Genomic DNA, 21,458 nt, shown 5'->3' with positions numbered 1-21,458 from the left:
ATTAAAATTTTGGGTTACCAAAAAATAACATTTATAAATATTTTTGTACATATAAGTCCTTTTACACTTTGATTTATTTCTTTGAGGTACAGGCCTACTACTAGTATAACCAGGTCAAAGGGTACGCACGGTTTGGTAACTTTTGGAGACATGCATCCAAATGCTTATGGATGATTCATTAATTGCTTTTGATAAGCTCTCTTATAGAATTCACTTATGATTAAATAGAAGGGGAAGATCACTGACAATGAGGGCCTACATTACAACCCACTGACCAGTTTGGATATGGGATTCATGAAGACATTCATTATCTTGATAATTCAAAACCTCCTCCCATTCTGTTTCTAACTTATTTTTTTAGACTTTTCTTTCACTATTTCCACATAAGAGTTCTACACAGTCATAAAAGTTTCTTCAACTTTGCTTGTGCCTTCTTTTATACATGGAAAATCCACCTTGACTAACTACTTTTCCCAATTTGTGCTTTTGAAATCCTCCCTTCTCTTCAAGAAACAACTCATCTGTCATCTCAGTTAATTCTTCTCTGATATCCCTAGCTAAAAAAAAAAATATTCCTCTCCATGATCTCACTCACAAACCCTTATCTGTACCCCTTTAAGATCTGTCTCTGACTCTTCATTTGCCTTAATTCACTATATCCATTTAATTGCTAAGGCACCTCCTTGCTATCTTTAACCTCTAACCCTTTCTCTCTAGTTCAAACCCTAATCAACTCTCATTTTAATTGTTGCAATAATAATAATAATAATAATAATAATAATAATAGTTGGCATTTATAGAACACCTAATATGTGTGAGCCACTGTACTAAGAACTTTGTAAACATTAAATCATTTTATACTTACAACTCTCAGAGATAGGTAATATTATCATTCCTATTTGACATTTGAGGAAGCAGAAGCAAAGAGAGGTTAAGTTACTTGTCCAAGGTCATAGAGCTATTAAGTGTCTGAGGCGATATTTGAATTCAGATCTTCCTGATTCTATTCCCAGCAATCTAACCAATGCGCCACCTATAGATTCCTAATTGCTTCTCCCATCTTCCTTGAGTTTATACTAGATTATGAGCATAGAAAGACAAAATTAACAATAGCTCTGCCATTATTTCATAAAAATGCTACAACCAATATATAGACTAGTAAATGTAAGCTAATTTGAAGAGGAAGAGAACTAAAAACTAGAGAGGAGAGAAGCAAGAAAACAGGAAAATTACACACACACACACACACACACACATATACACACACAAACATATATACATGTTTATATAACTATACATACACACAAATATATACAAAAATTTTATACTACCAGGCAGCTAGGTGGCAAAATGGATGGAGTGCTGGAGTCAGCAAGACTCATCTTTGTGAGTTCAAAGCTGGCCTCAGACACTTATTAGCTGTGTGACCCTGGGTAAGTCACTTCACTCTGTTTGCCTCAGGTTATCTGTAAAAGAGCTGGAGAAGGAAATGACAAACCATTCCAGTATCTCTGTCAAGAAAACTCTAAATAGGGTCATAAGAGTTGGACACAACTGAAAAAAAGCTCAACAACAACAATATAATATAATGTATTATACTATGATATGACATGACATGACATGACATGATATGATATGATATATATTGTATCCTAATGCAATATAATATATGTGCTAATACATTGAGGCAAATTGCACAAAACCTTTTACGTATGTCGTCTTATCTCTCAAAACCACTCAATGCAATAGGTACTAGATGCAGCGTTATCATTATTTTACAGAACGGAGACCTCAAGTCCAAAAAGGTAAAGCATCCTACCCACAGCAATGAAATACAGTAGAGTCAGGGCCCAAATTCAATTCTTCTGGTTCAGAATCAAGAGTTATTGCTCATGTGAATAATATAATTCCCAGCTAGGTGGTACAGTGGAAAGAGGGCTGGGCATGGAATTAAGAAGACTTGACAAAACCTGGCCTCAGATGATACTTGTGTGACCCTGAGCAAGTGAATTAATCTCTTTCTTCCTCAGTTTCCTCAACTGTAAAATGGGGATAATAATAGCGCCTACCTCTGAAGGTTATTGTGCAGATTAAATGAGTTAAAGCTTGTAAAGCACAGTGCCTGGAGCATAATAGACTCTATATAAATGCTAGTAGTTAATTATCATTATTATATCTACTGCCATCTTTTCATCCAGAGGAAAAGTATTTTACATATAGATTTAAAATTTATGCTGAATTATCTTCATTATTTGTAGGGAAGGAGGAGGGATGCATTTCTAGATGGATAAAGAGAATGCTGTAGATTTAGTGTATTTAAGGCACCTGAGAAATTCTTTCATCTTATCCTTTGTAAAATATGGAGAGATGGGGGCTATGTGATTGTACAGATAAATAACTTCTGAGCCAGTTGTTTGGACCCAAAACATATTTACTGTATAAATTAATTTATATTAATTAAATATTAAATTAAATAAATAAATTAATGGAATTGATCAAGGCTGCAGTGCTCTGTCCTTGGCCTCATTTGACGTTTTGATCAAAGACTTGGATGAAGGTATAGGTGACATATTTGCCAAATTTGCAGATGTCAGCAAGCAGAGAAGTGAAGTATATACACTGGTGTTAGAATAAGTATCCAAAAGACTTGAACAAGCTAAAATAGAGGAGTGAAGAGACAAAATTTACTGAGAATAAATGTAAAATATTACACATAGTAAAATATGATCAACTGCAAATATAGGATGAAGGAAAAATGGCTGAAAAAATACTCTTTCCATTTTAGTGGAATGCAACCTCAGTATGAGTTACAAATGGAAAGTAAGAACCAAATCAGTCAATGGGATCTTAGGCTGTATTAACAGACTCATGGGGCCCAAAGTGTGGGACATGATAACTGTCATATTCCTGTCATTGTTACTATAGTTACTATTATGTCCTGGTCAGGGCTGGCACTCTCTTTCTCTCTTGCTCTCTTTCTCTCTCTAGAGAGCTGTGTGCAATTTTGGATGCCAAATTTAGAAGAGACTGAAAATCTGGAACATGTGCAGAGAAGAGTAACCATGACAATGAGGGGAAAGAATCCATTTAATGTTGTTTGAATGAACTGAGTGACTGAGTGAGTTATCCAAGAGAAGAAAAGATTTAGGGAATACATAAGGGGTGGGGGATAAGAGTCCTAGTATTAGACATACTCTAAAATGGATTGGTCAGTTTTAGAGGAAATAGTGAATCAGCTCTCATTAGAGGTCTTTAAATGAAGATCAACGGACATTTGTAAAAAAAAAAGAAGTTGTCGATGATATTTTTAGAGGAAAAATAACTTTATTAGCAGAATATACTTTTTTATTTTTAGTTTTCAACATTCACTTTTATAAGATTTTGAATTCTAAATTTTTTCCCCACCTTCACCTCCCCCTTCCCTAAGATGGCATGCAATCTGATATAGGTTATACATGTGCAATCATATTAAACATTAATCATGTTGTGAAAGAAGACTTAGAACAAAAGGAAAAAAAAACATGAGAAAAAAAACAACAAAAAAGAAAATAGTATGCTTTGATCTGCATTCAGACTCCATAGTTCTTTCTCTGAATGTGGTTAGCATTTTCCTTCCTGAGTCTTTTGGAATTGTCTTAGAACATGGTACTTCTGAGAAGAGCTAACTCTGTCTAAGTTGGATATCACACCATGTTGCTGTTATTGTGTACAATGTTATTCTGGTTCTGCTTGTTTCACTCAACATCAGTTCAGGAAAGTCTTCCCAGGTTTTTCTGAAATCTGCCTGCTCATCATTGCAGAACATACTTTTGAGTGAAGTATTCCCATTCCTTCCCCAGACCCCCATTCTGCTGTATAATAAACAACAAAATCTGACTGAATTGTTTCACCTTCTACTATAGGCCAAATAACAAAACCTGGTTCAACTACTCCCATCCTGCTTAGGCTGAATATATGCAAAACTGTGTTTCGCAGCGCACTCTTTAGCTGCACAGGGACTCACGAATGTTAGTCAACACACAACTGGGAACTTTCTCTACCAGCTTCCTTATAGGGGCAGACAGTATCCTTATCCTACTGGTCCACTGAAATACCAAAGAATTCTGCAGATTTTGTATTTTCAACAGAACTGAAAAAGCTAAATTAACCATGATTTGTATTCTAGGAAACTGAGTTTGCTATCAGCAAACAAGCCTCCTTAGCATGCTTATAAATCTCTTTTCCTTTCTGTCTGGTTACTCATTTTATTCGACTGCTATTGATGCAAACCTACTGGGCTCTTGGGGAACTCAGGCTGCTAAATTTCCATGGTTTTGGTAGTCTTGTACTAAATGATCTCTGAGATTCTTCCAACTCTAACATTCTTACTATTCTATGGACCTACTTTAATATAAGTCAATTCATCTTGGCCAACATTTTAAGAAATCTAATTCCTTTGAATCTCATTCAACAAATATTTATTAATGTGCAAGACAAATATATAACAAAATCCAAAACAAAACAAAACAAACTAGAATAATAGAGCCAGTGAAGATTGGTTGTCTTAGAGTGTGTGAAAGCCTTCCCAAGCTGAAATAAAATTGTAAAAGAAAAAAAAGGTCACTATAGAAAAAAAAAGGAAGAGAAACATAATTAGATTTCTCTTTAAGAGCAAAAAGTTCATTCAAAATGCTCCAAATCCCGCACTCTTTCCCCCTGTACTGCTCTCTGCAATATATGACTCTTCCACTTTGGATGGGGAACCTGATGACAATTCAAAGTCAGTTTTCCCTTTTTATTCAGTCAATGAGGCATTCAACCAGGATTTATTAAGCAAACACTGTGTGCCAGGTATTGCACTAAGGACTAGGTTGAGAAATCGTATTGTCCCAGATGAAAATTTGTCCAATGTGTCTACCTGAAACATATAATAGTGTTCCAAATATGGTCCAAACCCAACAATTTACCAGGTGAAATAAGTTATAGAAATAAATCACATAAACTGAGAAAAGCCTCAACAATGTATGGGGTTCCCCCCAAAAGTACATTTGGGGTTTCCAGGCCACTAGGTAAACCTAATCCTATGAAATTACTATTCATTTGTATTGGTAATTAAGGTGGGACTTTTTTTTTGCTGTTTTCTCTTTTGGAGCACTTAGGTAATCAAGTGCCTTTGATGAGTCTGGCCTTTGTTTCTTTGATCAAATCTGGAGTCTTTGATGACCTGCTTACCTCAAGGGAAAGCCTAGTTTACCTGAGTTTGAGTGGCATGTTGTGATGTCCTTTGATTTTGAACAGGGTATATAAGCTCAGAGGCTGGCATTTTGCCTTTGGGAATTTCACTCACTGGAAGAGTGTTGGTGTGGAGACTCTGGGTAGCTGCAGGAGCCTCCCAGCTTTGAAGAAACCCAAATGTTGATGTTTCTGAGATGTTGTGCAGAAAGCTAGAAGCCTGTCTAATGATTTGTGTTTGCTCTGTTTATATAATGTATGTTTGTAATTTCTGTTTGTATTCTCTCTGAAGTTCAGGGTGCTCACTTTTGCCCGTAAACTAAGTGAATGATATGTGTGTGTATGTGTGTGTGTGTGTGTTTGATTAAAGTGAGATTGTTAAACCCTTAAGCTTGCTTTCCTTAGTACAGCAGATCAAAGAAACTGTGCTGGCAGCTCTTGTTGCTGGTTTTGTTGGGTCTTACACCCCTACAGCAGCTGCTAGCCAAATTGTTGCTACTTTTTCCTTAAGTTAAGCAATATCCCCAGTATTTAGCAAAGTATCTGACAGTTGATAGTTTATTGCCTGAATGACTGCTCAGAAGTAAAATGAAACACCACACATATGTATATATATTTACATGTATGTGTATATATACACTATATAGTATATAGACATATACATATATAGTGTATACACACATAATATGTAATCATGGATAAACACCCGCTGAATGCTCTGGATGCATTGTTGGGCAACAGTATTCTAAGGTTGCAAAATCCGTTTTGATTATACAAGTTATCATATTCATAATAGATAATAATACAACAGGCAGAATTCCTTAAGTATTCACTCATACCAGGATTCTTGCAAAACAATTGGTACTACTTCTAAAGGAAATAAATAGAAAGCTGGATATCTGATGTTGATCTAAATATATATATAAATACTATGTTTTTCTTGTTGGGTCCCTGAATGAAGTACTCAAAGTGAATCCTGGAAAAACCCTCACAGTATACCTATACCCTGGTGACAAAGTTCCTCATTTCCTCTGGTTCAACTTCAGGTTTGAATGAGTTTTCATTGAATTTAATTTTTATTTCCTGAATTTATTAAATTGCATAGTTCTTTGAATATCATGAAAACATAATCACAGTTAAGGTATAGATCGACTATATGAGTATGTGATAAAAGTAGAATAGACAGATATACCAAGTAGTTTTCCATGTTTCCTAGAGCAATCCTAAAGTCCAATGTAGCATTAGAACTTTGGCACTTCCATTTGCCTACTGGCTACCTGTTTAACCTGTTTTGTTGGATTTGCACATGAAGTTTAGAAAGAAAACTTTCAAACTTTTGAGTGTGGTTCTCCCAGGAATGGAAACAATTTGATCTGTGTCAGTATTTTCCAGCTCTCTAACATATGACAGAATGTGATACTTAATAAGTGATGATGCTTCATGTAGACATTTATAATAAATTTGGCACTTGTATCTGCTCCTGGGAGATGCATATAGTAGAATGGAAAATATTGGTAATGATACCTTACATTTTTGTAGTGCTTTATGGGTTACAAAGTACTTTAAATAGCTGACCTCTTTCACTCTTCTGAATAACCTTGTGGATTTGATATTATGATAATCCGCATTTTATTTGTACTTCCTGGACTCAATGGACTTCATATTAATGAGTGAAAGTTACAGTGGTACAGCAGGGACTCTAATGCTGTTATTCTGATTCTAAAACCCATGTTCTTTTCACTATACAATATTACCCATCAACACCACAATCTATCAATCAACAATCACTTCTTAGGTACCTACTGTCGTATGTTACCAGGTACTGTGCTATGTGCTAGGGGCTGCAAAGGCCAAAGTGAAACATTTCCTTCCCTGAAGGAGCTTACATTCCACTTGTCAAGCATCTGCTCTGTACAGAGAAATACAGCACACACTGGGATTTTAAAGAGATGAAAGACAAAGTCTATGCCCTTAAAATGCTTGGAGTCTAGCTCATAAGTCATGGCATAGAAATAAGCAAGTAAAATAATAAGATATACATAGAGAGGACAAGGATGTAGCATAGTAGCAGAAATGTGGGGTGACACCTAAAGCTTTAATTTTAAGTGGGTTTTTAAGACTTGGGTTTTAATTACCAGGATTATCATAGGAGATAAAGGAATTCATTCCTGTTTTTGTGCTGGTGGCTGATTGAGAGCTGGCATGTCCTTTTAGGGAGCTGCAGGGGAGGAAAGAAAAAAAAAACCCAACAACTTAAACTTTTGTTTTCCAGGTATGGTGAGGTCAGTTTAAAAGCTGAGCAGGTGCTGATAAGCCTTTAAGGCACAAAGACAAAGGGTAGTTTTACAAACCCTTTACCTCATCCCAGCCCACCTGACAGAAAGAAGAAACCTAAGAAACATCTAGGAACTCCAGCAGATGGCAGTAGCTGGTGGGGCAAAGAGCAATAGAAAAAAGCTTCAGTGTCAGGGGGCAATAGGAGGGGGCAACTCTTCAGTAGGTAATGGTTATAGAGCACAGTGGAGTGGCAATGGTGTTAAGGAAAACCAGCCTTGTTATTCGAATCTGCTGTTTAGCTGAATTATCCTCTTTACTTCTACAAACAAAATATCCCAAATCTGACTGACTTTGCCCCACCCCCCACCCCTTCACCCCGTTCTACTGTGGACCGAATTCACAAAATCTTAGGTATCTCCATCCTGTTTAGACTGAATATGTATAGCTGGACATGTCAGTTTTTAGCTGTGCCTGACCCTGCAAATGTTACCCACTAAACAAAAATAAAGATTTTTCTAGATAGATGTCCTTATAGATTCAAATAGAATCTTTCTAGTTCATGCAAATGTCACCAAATGATACTCAATTTCTATGTACTCTAAGAAGGCTTAAAAAAACCCCTATATAAATTACAATCCAGAGCCAAAGAAGCTAAAGCTGCTCCTGGTAAATAAGCCTCCTTAGGACGTTAATGAATTTCTTTTCCTTCCAGTTTGGCAGCTTTCTTTATTTGACCTCCAGTCTTGAGTGTACACTGGTGGGCAAGATTCTGGCTGGGCATTTTAGGAACCCAGGCTGAGAAATCTCCCAATAGCATCAGCAGGAGCTCTAGAACAATGCCAAAGTATTTGTAAGGCTCAGAATTGAGAAGTAGTAAGGCCTACCTAGCAGGTTGCTGGGAGACAGATTCATTAGAGGCACCCCAGCCATAATGAAATTACCTGAGGGTATGAATTCTCCAAGGAAGGTTTCATTTCCTACACTGATATCTATGAGACTTGTACCTCTTCATGTATGAGGAGAGGCTGAGGACGATTTTTATTACTTAACCTTCTCTATTACTTAGCTGGCTATTTTGTTCCAATTCAATGTTTTGCTATTTTATTTCCTGCCTAATCTTTTGATAGACACTCTGCTTGAAGAGTGGTTCGAGGGATATTTGCATAAGCATGTTTATTCAAGACACCACATGTTGAATCTGAGGTAGTAAGTTACAGCATAGATTGGATCAAATAAATGTTAGAACTATAGCTAGATAGACAGACATAGCAATAGTTACACAGATACATATTCCTATCCTTGTGTGTGTGTATATACACACAAATATATATACACACATATATATATATAACATACAATGTATGTGTACATGTGTTATACCGACCGCGAGCAAGACACGCCACAGAGTATAAGTTTTGAATGGAGAAATTTATTAGCCGGTGGTCATTCGGGGAAAATTCCCAAATCAAATGACCACGTTTAAACCGAGAGGGTAGTTTATATAGACAATACAGGATTCAGTGCTTAATTATCTCTTGAAGTTTACATATGTTACTCTGCAGACTCAGCAAGCCTGTGTTATTTCACTTTTTATGACCATGATACAATAGAGGAACCTCCTGAATAGATTGTAAATACAACATATCAGATAGTTGACAAAGTGTCAATTGGAATTACAATCCAGGATCCCTGTGTCCATCTTGCCATAACTCCCACAACAAGGAAGGCTCAAGATAAGGCAGAAGTCATATAATTCAAAAGAATATCTGGGGCTGAGGCTTTCATCCTTCAAGGCCATAGGCAGACCGAGGGATGCTCCAGCTGGGTTTGTTGAGACGAGATAGAGTTGTCTCTCAGCCCACTCAGTCAGACAAAGGAAGATCGTTAGGCTTTCCTGGTAATTAGCTTACATTCCTTGGAAATGTCTTAGGGGCCCAGGACACTCGCCAAACAGCAGGAACTCAGTCTGTTTTTTTATATGCACACTGGAGTTTGCAATTAGGGGCTGGGGGCAAGGTTTTTAGCAATAGCTGGCTACTCAGGTATCACACATATATACACACAAAAATACATATTCCTATATATGGATATGAAATGAAATATAGGAAAGCTATATATATATATATATATATATATATATATATATGTATAATATGAAATACATGAAAGATTTTATATATATACACACATACATGTATGAAACATAGTAAAAGAATATATATGCATATATATTCTTTTCAAAAATGAATTCAGTGTATAATTAATGTACAGAACCTTTGGGTACTTTTTGAGAGTCTCTTCCGTCCTGCTTTGAGGTCTTTGCTTTTCTGTTTCTTCTGTTCCTTGCTGTGCAAGATGTCTTTTTGGTTAGGCCAAGGACTCATTGCCTCAGTGGGTATCTATTGCTTTATTTATTAAAACTACTTTGTAATAGGCGAGAGGCTTGGGGTTAGGGGGAGACAATGATAAGAAACAAAGCACCTTCCACATGCATTTTTCCCTTTTGGTTGGCTTTGCAGCATCTGTACTTCCCTCATGACCTTTCATTGAAACATGTTTTTGTAACTCTGTATTGATTGAGCCACTGCTGCTGCCTGTTACATTTGGTTTACCTTTCTGTGATCAAGGAAGATGGTAAATCCAAAATAATAGAACAGAATTAGACTTGGGTAGCATGCAAATTGTCTGAGGCAAGGCCACGACCAAACAATAGCCATTTACTCTGCTGACTGTTGATAACCTAGTGAAGGAAATCGAACTCTTGATTGGATTAAACCTGCCCACTGAGCACACACAAAAGGCCCAAATTAAACAAAGCCTTCACCTGAAACAAAGGAATAGTTGCTGAAAATAGCAAGCAGGAGGAACTCTTTTTCTAAGGCCTTCAGCAAAGTGAAGAATAGCTTGTAACAGAGTTTAAAAGCTGTTTGCATGCAATTTGACGACAGAATTTTGCTTTTGAACAGTAAAGAAGTTGAATAAAGAATAAACAGTGAGATTAATAAACACTGTCCTACGAAAAATGAATGAATCAATGAAATGAATGAATGGAAAAAAAAACATTTATTAACTATTCACTATATGCTGGGAATACAAATAGTAATTAATAAAATAGCTAGGTGGCACAGTGAAGATACCACTTGGCCTAGAGTCAGGAAGATTCTTCTTCCAGAGTTCAAAGCTGGCCTCAGATACCTATTAGCTGTGTGACCCTGGACAAGTCACTTAACCCTGTTTGGTTCCGTTTTCTGTAAAATGAGCTGGAGAAGGAAATGACAATTTGCTCCAGTGTCTTTGGGCAAATGGAGGCTTGAAGTGTCAATCATGATTGAACAACAACAGCAACAACAAAACAGTCCTTGATCTCAGAGGGCTTGCATTCTAATAAGGAAAGATAATAAATTTAAGGGAAATAGTACTGGAAGCTGATTGGGGGCGGGGGGAGGGCAGAGGGAAATGAAACTTGGTTTGGAGATGCTTGGAGGCAGTCAGAACCAATCAGAACCCAGGATCCCAAGGGAAGGAAGTGGAGATTAACCTAAAATTAAAAATGAACTCTTCTTCTGAAAGGGTCATAAGGTTGTAGAACTAGAACTAAAAAGGATCTCAGAGTATATGTAATCCAAGTAAGCTGGCCACAGCTGTAGCGGATGAACACTTTTACTCAAAATGCTTTAAAAAACCTTCCCAGTAGTAGATGATGGTAGAGAATAGGGCTTTGCTCATATTCATTAAAACAGCATAGGGGTCAATAAGAATAGGCTCTGTAAGGCTTGGGGAATCCAGATCAAGTTGGATATAATAGATTTGGATCTGTAGCAATCCCCAAATTTAGAATGTGAAGAGAGATTATTTTGCTGTTCTGTTTCTATCCACAGCACTTAGAGTAGTGCATTCTAACAGTAGAGGCTTAATAAATGCTTCATTCATTCATTATCCATGTTTTCAAAAATCCTGGTAATTCAATAAGGGAGATTTCCAAATTCCCTGAGCCCATTGGGATCCATAAGCTATTGAATTCATATGGAAACAGTTGCTTTGGAAAAACCTTTTACACTTATCAGAGGTCCCTACTTGCTGAAGATAAGTTCTTCAACTTGGTAAGGATTTATTCCTCTGGTATGCATGCAGGACTATAAAAGGAAATGAAACTGAGTTTTACATTAGAGTCAAAAAATAGCCTTTTAGCAACTACTTCCTTTGTCTTTCTTCATGAAATACGTAAAAGTCAGTGTAGGAAGCCATAAAGTCCATGAAAGGATTGTTTTGGACACGGTAAATAAATGTCTTTCTTATCCAGAGGGCTAATACTACCTAGGCATCACCTATGCTATTCCATGATGATGAATAATTGGTTTTGGTACAATTATCTCAAGATAAGATATCTGTTCTTCTATGTCAAATATTCTTTGGTGAACCAACATTTTTAGCTAAGCCACTAAGTCTTAGACATAGTATTGAGTAGACATCACATATAGTTATTGGTACTGAACTTCAAAATGTTAGGATTCTTAGAACAGAGGTTCTTAAACTTGGATCTATGAATATCCAAAGCATAGTTTGAAAACTTATTTCAGTATAATTTATTTCCTTTTCAATCCTTTGTATTTTGTTTCAAAACATTTTTTATTTAAAAAAAATTCTTAGCTCATAGATTTCACCAGAATGCCACGGGTATCTAGGATACAAGAAAAGGTTAAGAACTTCTCTCCTAGAGCCATGGTTTATACTGGTGTCAATAGAAAGTAAGTTCCTTATGAGTACAGACTTCTCTATTTTTGTCTTTATATTTCAACTGTATGCTAACAAATGTTTGTTGTTGATTTGAATTGGAGTTCTCTGGTGTCAAGTTTCTATTTTTATTTTCAAAGAAAACCACAGAATCATAGTTAAATAAATTTGAAAGAGACCACAGAATATTATGTGGTCCAATAACTGAATATTTAAGCTATTCATCTTCACCCAAGATGGATGGCTAGTCTGTTAGTAAAGGCTTCCAAGAATCCAGCATTTAACCTTCCCCTCTCTACAATGGAAATTGTCAGTGCTGCTCACTTTCCTAACTCTTCAAGACCAGACTTAAGCCATTGGCCCTGCATAGACCTTCTCTTGTGGAGAATGCAAGTCCTGTTTTCTTTTAGTTTTGAGCACACAGACAGAAAAATAAAGCAAAGTCTCATTATCTAGACTGTGACTTCTGTTTCCAATGTGTTCCTTTATAATACAACTTAGCAGACAGAGTTGGTGCTCAATAAATAGTGCCCTAGCTGAATAATATGTTAAAAAATCATAGCCACACAAGGCCATGTTGGATCATTTGACTTATATTCTAGAGTCCAATTTTGACTTGCTGCTGCCCAGTTCTTCAGAGTTTGCTTCTTAGCCAGTCTAGAGCTAGGTCTTCTCTCTGTGAAAACACTGAACAACCAGAATTGGTTGCTTCATGCCTGGTAATGGCTCCCAGATTTGCTCTGTAGGGAACAAGAGGCAATGCATTTTTTTTAGAGAAACCATGAGTCCTTGCCAGTGAAATATAACTGGGTCTACTCTGTAGAAGTTTAGGGTGTGGTACAAGACCCATTGCTTTAAATTGGCCTACCTCAGTGAGATAATATTCTGAAGGCTGCCATCCACTTTCCTCCCATTATGTTAACTGTAGTGTTTTTAATGCTGATAAAACTTGTTTTTTTAAATATTGATATTCGTTGGATCTTTGCACTTACTGTTTTTGCACCTGGAGGCTACTTAGAAAAGGGTACAATTTAAAAGACACACATGCACAACAACACACACATAATAACAAACCATCAAAATACAAATATATTATTATAACATAGGAAAGGGGAGTGCTGTGACAGAAATGACTTTTACTAAATTATATTGCTTGGAGACAATCTTTCCCAATGCACATGTTCACATTTGCAAATCAGTTTTCCTCTAGCTTTCAGGCACGTAGCATCCTTGTGCTGTCTCAGAGGAGAAAAGCAGTCAAAAACTCAGAGATTGCATATTGTAAACATGCTGATTTCACAAGGTGGCATTTGAGCAGGAGATTTTAATTCTACTCCAGCCATACAACTTACTAAGAAAGTTTAATACCACTATCACTACCACTACTGCCACAACAATAACAAAAACACATTCCACATATTCAGGATCTGATATATTTAATTTGTTTTCTTCCATTGCATTTACTTTTCTCACACGATGTGCCATTGGAGTTTCCATTGCTTTGAGTTTACTGATTCAAAATCATATCTATCAGTTCAGGGACTCTCACCAAGCAACTATATTTAGCAAAAACTGGGATGTAATGGCTAACTTTTAATTCTGTGTCATAAGATCACCAAGGTTCTCTTTCAATGTACCTGGTCATCAGAAATGCGGAAATAGGCAAATCAATCACACTCACCACACAAAAAATAGAGTAAATATTAGAAGAATGGAAGGAGAGCTAAAGTTCATGTACAAATGACCTTTTGTAACAAAGTGTATCCTAAAATGAACTACTTCTGAGAGGACAGGCAGAGAACAAACCAATGGGTCTTGTCTACAACATATCGAGTCCTTAGAGAATTGTAGTACCACGAATCAATTTCTCCTAACATATAGCTGTATATATTTTTGCCTTCTTTATCCTCTTTGTTTCATTTGCCTCCCCTATTGTCCCTAGATTTATTCATTCATCGAATCATAGGTATTATTTCTATGGAGTATTTCTCAAATTCATGACTTCTTGAATTCTAAAATAATAGAATTGCAGAGTTAGAAGATATCCTATGTGCCATCAAGTCCAACGACTACTCAAAGATGAACACCATTTTTAACATTTCCAACAAGTAGTTATACAGCCTCCAACTAAAGGCGTCTAGTAGTAGGGAAACAATACACTTTATTTTGAGATAGCTCTAATTATAAGGATTTTTTCCCCCTGTAGCTTCTTATATTCAACTTTAGTCATATCTGTAACTTCAGTTCATCAAGTAATCTCAGTTCTTCTAACTAGAGCCAAGCTGAGTCAGTTTAATTCCTTTTCCACAAGACAACCTGTCAAATATATAAAGATAGCTATTAAGTTTATCTTGGGCTTTTTCTTCTGTATGCTAAACATCTCCAGATACTTCAATCAATCTCTTATGACATAGTTTTAGGTCCCTTTGTTGGAAAGGACACAGGGCAATGCGCAAATAAGGGCCTCAAGATCACAGAATAGCGGAGAAGGGCATGCAGCAGTCTCTAATGAACTTCTCAGACCAGTAATGTCGCTTTCATGCCTCATCAGACACAACGTATGTGGAGGCAGTCATCAGCAGTTCCCTCCTGCAGTCATTCTTTCTGGCAGAATGTTTTTGAGTAGAGTCTAATTTGAAGACCCTTTTTTCTGATGTTATTAATCACAAACTTCTATTTCACTTTTGCCTTCAAAGATATGGAAGCGTTAATTGATGGGGGTACATGAGTCTGAATTCATAGGCAATAGTTTCTGAACTCATAATTTGTGCTTCAGAGAACTCCACTTTGGTATGCATCCAAGATAGGAGTCTGAAAAGCACATGGTTTTAATTATTATTTTAGAAGTCAGTGAGTGAGAAGTAAGAAACTTCTCAAAATTAGTCTAAGGATAAAACATATTCAGTGATCTTTATGATCTTATCGTGAGGTGTGCTTGTAATTTCTAGACTTGTCTAAAGTCACACAGATTATAAATAGAACTTGGATTTGAACCCAGGTCCTTTGTCTTCAAATCCAGTGTTCCTTCTACTGCCATGTCATCTCATCAATTGCACCAATCTGCTATTCCAACTGTGCTCTCCCCTGTAAGCCTACCCCTTCCTATGATGTGTTTATTTTCGTTCTGAATCTTTGTCTCTGTGTCCTTCATCTCCATTTAGAATGTCCTTTGCCCTCCTCTCTGTTGACCTATGTCCTTTAGCATGTTGAAAATCTGTTCTGAGATTGTGCTCTTTCCAAAAGCCTCTGTTCTCTCTGTGTCTCTGTCTCTGTCTGTCTCTCTGTCTCTCTGTGTCTGTCTGTCTGTCTATATGTCTGTCTGTCTCTCTCTCTCTCTTCCATTCAGATACCTTAGCATTTGTGTACTTGGATTGCTGCTACAGAAGGCTTATCTCAGTCAATCCATTTATTATTTCATCTTCCCAACTGTCCTCCAATCTTTTTATAGCGTCTACAACACTAAGCAGTATTCTGCACCAAGTGGATACAATATCATCGGATATCATCTGATTGATCAAGCTCTGAATCCTTGGTGTAATTCCAACTAAATTGAAAGGGTTTTCTTTAATAACTAGCATTTTTCTGCAGGCAAGAATGAGTGAAATTTTTTTCAATCCCAAATGACTGAAAAATCAAATACTGCAGTAGTGAGAGTAGAGGAACAGAAAAATAAGTTGATTTTCTCAGATCTCATCCTCTACCATCATTGCTAATGTGTGCAGTGCATATCTGCTTATTGATGCTAGCTCTTTGGGGCACTGTATTTATGTAGCAACAGCTTTGGGCTGTGTGATGAAATGACCATTACCTTACTGTCAGTGTAAAGTGTATGTTATTAGCATCCTGAGTATTTGTGAGATCATAAAAATTCTGAGGTGGGATTTGGAAAGTCATTTGCCAGATTTCAGGAACAATCTTACAAGTTACTAGAATCTTGAGAACAAGGGGAAAAAGGTGGAGGTGGCAGATGGGCTGGTAGAGATGTGAAAAGTTAAATGGACCCAGTGGGGGTCATTTTCTCCCATATCTGTAAATAGCCTAAGAGCTGATATCTGTGAAAAGAACCTAAAAGGCAAAACTTTGTGGAAAGTACAACAGATGGTTTCAGCTTTGGAGTTGGAAGTGAGAAGTAATTGGTTTCAGGCTCAATAATATAATAGTTATGTCCAAGGAAATCGTTGAGGTCATTCAAGAAGAAACTAGGTCTATCCTCTTACCTCCAACCTTTTCCAAAGGAGGGCCTTGTGAGCTTTGAAGGGTCCAAAGGATTTCAGACTTCTCCATTTTCTCATCAGTTTCTTAGCCACATCCCTGGAACAGCTGATGGTAGTCAGCATTGGGAGCTGTATATGTAATCAAGGAGGGCTTTTAGCACTTATTTAATGAAGTGCCCTTGAAGAGTTTGGCCTTTATCTCTTTGATTAAATTAGGTAACTAAGGTGAGGCTCCAGGTGGAACCCATGAAGGGAGGTCTGATTATATCTTTGCTGCCAAGTAGGCCCAAAACCCCTAGCTATTAGGTGCTAAACCATGTGGGTGTGAAGCTCTTGAGGTCCTAGGGGGAGGTGCTAACTCCCGAACCAATAGTAAGAGCTTAAGTTCTGGTCGCTTAGATGATGTTTGATGAAGGCTAAAGAGTGCATAAAAAGAGAAGACAGAGATATTTGCTTAGGGCTCTCACTCTTGGTGGTGCGCTGATGTGGAGACTCTGGGCAGCTGTAGCTAAGAGCCCTCCAGCTCGTAAACCCAGATGTTCGGATTTGGTTAAACTCTGGTAACTATGAATTGGGATTTGAATCAGACAAGGTTTGTTTGTTGATGTTTGTAATTTGTCTGTATTTGCTTTGAAGTTCAGGGTGCTTTTTCCCCTGAACTTCGTGAATGATATTTGTATGCTGGATTGAAGTAAGATTGTTAACCCCTTAATGTTGCTTTCCTTAGTAAAGCAGATCAAAAGAACTTGGGCTTGCAGAATTCTGTGAGCTGGTTGTTGTTGGTTTTACACCCCCACAACAGCTGCTAGCCAGATTGTTGAAACAAATGGTGTAGTCAGCATGTTCCAGGATACATGACTTTACCTAATCTAAATAGCCATGGATCCTGGAACAGGAGCCAAGGACAGAATTGTCATAGATTCATGGTTTCACAAAAGAACCCAGAATATAAGGAGAATTTTTTCTAGTAACTAGAAGCCATGAGTTACCCCTCTATCGCATGTAGTCTCTTAAGATTGAGCCCATTTTCTTGGTCTCTGTATGTATTTGTGGAACAGTATAACGTGTTTCTGGGGGGATATTTTGTACCATTTAGTGTTATTGTACCTCCTTAGTAAATAAATATCCTTTTCTAAAAGGTTAAAAAATAGTTGAGCCAGATTGGAGCCAATATTGGCAATGCTTTTGCTCTTGCTGTTGTTGCTAGATAGTGGTTATCTTAGTATTATGGAATCACAGATTTAGAGCTGAAGGGGACCTCAGAGGCCATCTAGTCCAAACCCTCAAGGCCCATCCACCCACCACCATCAACCTACAGATGAAGAGGCTTAACGACTTATCTAAGGTCACATAGTAAGCATTAGCAGTGGGAGCCAAACCCAGGTCTTCTGAATTCAGAGCCAGCTCTTTTTCTATTATGCCAGGCTACCTTCCTGAGACAAGATTTCTGTGCCCTATAAGCTCATCAGTTCTCTCCTAGTTGATTTGGTACATGTTAGCTTTTCCTTTTTGCAGTATTAGTAAAGCTTATTTTTAAAAAAAAATCTAGACTTTGGCATAAACCAAGGGTGGTGCTGGGGGTAGAATGTCTAATGTCTGGGCCAAGAGAGATGAGAAAACTGAAACACTTGAAGGTTTAGATATGTAGAATTATAACAGTGTTAGAGAAAGAGGCAGCTATTCCAAAAGATTTGTAGCTTGGACCTGTTATAGAAGTAGAGAAGATCTCAGTCGCTGTGATTTTGTACTCAGCAGCAAGTGCTGTCCCTCTTCCTAATTCAGAGTCCTTTCTTTAGAATCCATCCATTGGAAATAAAGAATACGTGGACTGGCCATATAGGAATACCTAAAATAAAATGAAAGATACTCTGGACACATAGCTGGAGTCATGGAGCATAGCAATACTTTGTCATTTGGGGTTGGGGAATGAGAAACCCTTCTAGCTGCTCCCAGTAGTTCTGCCTCAAAATGCCGTACTGTCTCACTTTATGCCAAAATGTTTGTGACCTGACCAATTTGCACGATATATGTTAGGATTCTGCTACCTCCATTCTTCCTAAATTTCTTGGATTCTATCAATTCCCTAGTTAGAGAAATTTCCTTCTTTCCTCTTTCCTATGCCTCCCCCATGACATTTTTTCCTCATTTTCCAATAACAGCACAGGTTGGTCAAACTACTATTTCCACCTTGACTACCTCTCTCCCCAACACCATTGGTCCTGCTTTCAGCCTGTCCTTTTCAACCATTATCAATGGGAGCAACTGCTCTGGGAAAGGGATCCGCCCTCCTTGGCACTACCAATATCAACTGCTGACTAATCACCATCTCTTAGCAGCAGCCACAACTATGGGAGGTATAGAAAAGCAAGTTCTAACCCTAAAAGTCTTTGGCACTGTCATCAGAAATGACGTAGAGCTTCATCATTGGAAATAATGTCAAAGAAAATGTTACTACTTTCTTTGCTGCTTTACCCTAAAGACCGTGGGCCTTTTCCATGACTTAAACTTTGTATATGTGATGTGTGTGTGTATGTATATATGTATATGATCTCCCTTGTTAGAATATGAGCTCCTTGAAAGCAGAGAATGTCTTTTATATTAATATTCTCAGCACTTCACATAGGATTTGCATATAGTAAAAACACTTAAAATGTTTTTATTCTGTTCATTCATATATTCAAAGAGGGATTACTATGAATACTATAGGGGATCATAACATAGCATAGTGTTAGTGGTAGAAAGGTTATAATAAAAGCTGAAAAAGGCAAGTTTTACAAGTGAGATTAGATCCCTTCTAGCTAAAAAACTAAGATGTCTTTAAATTTAATTCCAGTTCTCAATATCTACATCGGTGCTGATCTTTTTCTAACCTTCCTTTCTTCTGCTCAGTCTTGACCTTGACAATGTTACTCAACCGCTACATCCTTTGCTTTGTAAGTAGGCAATCCCGATGTCCTTCCATCTTTCAGATCTGTTTTCTTGCCTCAATTTTGAGGTGTGGGAATCTAGGACTGAGACAAAGCCTTTCCTACATCTTCCTAGTTCGATGATTCCTAGGATTTCTCATTCTGATTTACGAGTACAGCATTGGATTTTTTTTTCCTCCATCTGAAACTCCACATGAGAGAGGACTCTTTCATATTGAATGACAAAGTCATCTCTTTGGATGTTTCAGTCATTATGCTAAGTGCTAGATATAAAGAAAGGCAAAAATAACCCAATTCCTGTTCTCATGGAGATCACAGTCTAATGGGGGAGACAATATGGAAAGAACTGCATTCAGATTTTCTCTCTCTCTCTCTCTCTCTCTCTCTCTCTCTCTGTAATACACACACACACACACACACACACACACACACACACACATATATATATATATATATACATACACAAATATACACAGAGAATAAATTAAGGATAGTCTCAGAGGGAAGGCACTAAGATTAAAGAGGACTGGGAAAAGCTTCTTGTCAACGATGGTACTAGAACGGAGACTTGAAGGAAACCAGGAAAGCCAGGAGGCAAAGGTCAGTAGCAGAAGCATTCCAGACCTGGGGTTCAGGATATGGTGAGGAAGTCTAAGATGTGGACAAGTACTTCTCTTCTGTCTTCCTGTCTGTACAGCTCTTCCACAACATTGTGAACTCAGCATGTTTGACTCGGACGCAAAGAAGACCCTCTTCAATGTCCCGCACACACGTGCACACACGCACACACACACGCACCTGACTCTTCTCTGGTGGGTAAGGTTGTCAGTATGTTCTGTATGGCCTCTAGAAAGCTATATTCTCTCCCACCTTCCACAATGTTTCTCTTTCCACTGGCTAACCTCTTGGTGTAAATTGTGCTAATCATTTTTTTTTCCCTATTCAACCAACTGCTGAATGCCAAGTTCTGTACTATTTATGCTAAGTTTGACATAAGTCACATGGCTTGGGCAAATTCTCGGCCTCTCCAGGTCTACATCTACATAAGTCTTGACTACATGCCTCTTCAAACTAGACTAACTTTCTACTGCATTCTTAATTTGAACTCCTACACTGCTTCATCCCTATCTCCCCACAGTTAGCAGAAGTAACTTGGCTGAACCCCCTAAGGAACAATAAAGACCAGATACTTTTTCTTGTCTTTAGCTAAGACTGAATGCATTTTCCTACCTGTCAAGGACAACTCAAGAAACAAGTTCAGTGGGTCCCTTCACATATGTCAGGTTTAAAAGTCACTGCCTCTAATGTCTCCATTTGTGCCATCTGCCACTGAGGTGGATTTCCAAATCACCTAAAGAAAACCAAATGAGCATATAGTAATAGCAGTGTTTTCTTACCTTATCTCCTAACATTTCCCAGGGTCATAACACAGTATTATATCATTTAATTAATGAGAGAACTCATTTCTCCTATCCCCCCTCCTTAACTTAGGCCAATGGTCATATGGAAGCATTATGCTTCTAATAATGGGAAAAATATTAAGGGGGCAATATCAGTTTCTAATTTTAGGGAAAGAATTTTAGGGAAAGAATGATTAAATGCTGGTTTACCATGGTTTTTCTATTTGGACCTGATGCATCATGAGATAAAAACCCACACTGACAGTAACTGCCCCCTCCCCCCAAATGATTAATGTGTCTCACCAGTAATTCACCACCCGCAATTCCACATAACTCTGGTAAGCATCTCTGCTGACTCTCAGGAATTATCCCAGCAAGTAATAAATCACAGAAGTAATTAAAAATGCCCCCTTAGTGTGTAGACAAATACTTATACTCAGCTCAGATCTAGATCCAATTGTCTGAGAAACCTTCTTGATACCGATTTAAGAATAGAAATAGGGAAGAAAAAATATTTTGCCCACATAAAGTTTCATGAGATATATTTCCTTTCCATCTCCTACCCCCTCCTTCTCCTTCTCATTCTTCACATCCAAGTGCATCCCTGACCTCAGTGTTGAATCTAGAATGACTAAGAAGGGATTCTATTTTGGTAGGTCTTATAGTTAAATAAAGCTTACCTTGAATGACAGAATCAA

The sequence above is a fragment of the Trichosurus vulpecula genome, chromosome 2 (assembly GCF_011100635.1).
Source record: "Trichosurus vulpecula isolate mTriVul1 chromosome 2, mTriVul1.pri, whole genome shotgun sequence".
Classification (NCBI taxonomy): Eukaryota; Metazoa; Chordata; class Mammalia; order Diprotodontia; family Phalangeridae; genus Trichosurus; species Trichosurus vulpecula.
This window is presented reverse-complemented; position numbering follows the sequence as displayed.